Here is a 1,191-nt window from a genome sequence, read left to right as displayed (position 1 = left end):
GGGGGGGGGGGCGGGGGCAGTGGTGGAAGGATATTGGGAGGGAAGGCGGGGGTGGCAGGGAAAACGGAGCAGACGGGCTTGGGGTTCTAAGCGGCACGTCTTAAGAAGTGTCTCTTGCCTTCTTTTTTCCCTTTATTTTGTCCTTGCCCTTGCCTTTGCCTCTGCCTCGCGCTGCCTTTTCCTCTCCGTCTCTCTCTCCCTCACAATCCCAAACCGTTGGTGGTGGAAGGATATTGGGAGGGAAGGCGGGGGTGGCAGGGAAAACGGAGCAGACGGGCTTGGGGTTCTAAGCGGCACGTCTTAAGAAGTGTCTCTTGCCTTCTTTTTTCCCTTTATTTTGTCCTTGCCCTTGCCTTTGCCTCTGCCTCGCGCTGCCTTTTCCTCTCCGTCTCTCTCTCCCTCACAATCCCAAACCGTTGACTCTCTCCTCGCGAGCTAGAGACATCATCAGTTTCACTCTCGCAAAAGGGGGGCGGGACTAGACCTCGGAGCATTTTAATAAAACAAACATACAGCAGTTCCCTCCTCACCCCTCCAGTCTCAACTAGATTGATAAATTACTCCACTACACTACTTTAATTATGTATATGGTATGCAGAATAAATCACTGAACATCAGTACCTCAATCAAGCACTTTTAAATGATAATTGCATCTTGGTGAATCAATCTTTCCATTCCTGACATTTTGCTAATTTTAGTTTTACGGTGGGGTAATGGCACATGCCATACGCAAACCTAATGACAATTCTTTATTGCACGAAATGAAGACAACATCACAAGCGGCGGCCCTGTGCTCTCCGCTCGCTGCGGCTGAGAACGCTCGGAGAACCATCTCCGGCTGCAGCGCGCTCACTCCCCGGGGACTCTGCGAGCCAGCCAGCAGGAAAGTCCTTCTAAAGTCGGGATCTTTCCTCTGACCAATAGGAGCGCGACCCTAATAGTTGCTCTTGTGACTTTTCCCCCGTTTGGAGAAGCGTTAACCACTTCTTTCTTCCACCGGTCCGAGCGCTCCTCTGTTACTCACGCGTAAAAGCCACCGTCCAGGATGTCTGCAGCACTCGATTCCAGCGCGCTTTTCCTGCACGCCCAGAATACGCGGTTTTCGGCCCAGAAAGGCTGGAGGGCCAAAAAGCGTGCCTAAATACTTCTTATGTGTTAGTAATGTACAGAATAATAAAATAATTACCAGTT

The 1,191-nt window shown here is 50.8% G+C and overlaps 1 long non-coding RNA gene across 1 annotated transcript in view; it reads left to right on the top strand.

Annotated features, from left to right (window-relative positions):
• LOC121100695 overlaps positions 1 to 1,191 on the top strand; it is a 1,373-nt gene extending 182 nt beyond the window's left edge. The window contains exon 2 of the long non-coding RNA XR_005832429.1: positions 768 to 1,191. This is a non-coding gene — a long non-coding RNA (uncharacterized LOC121100695). The remainder of the gene's footprint in view (positions 1 to 767) is intronic.

This window comes from Ursus maritimus, unplaced genomic scaffold (assembly GCF_017311325.1).
Source record: "Ursus maritimus isolate PB19 unplaced genomic scaffold, ASM1731132v1 scaffold_5, whole genome shotgun sequence".
NCBI classification, from domain to species: domain Eukaryota; kingdom Metazoa; phylum Chordata; class Mammalia; order Carnivora; family Ursidae; genus Ursus; species Ursus maritimus.
Note: the sequence above shows the minus strand (reverse complement) of the source record. Positions and strands in the feature narration are given on the sequence as shown.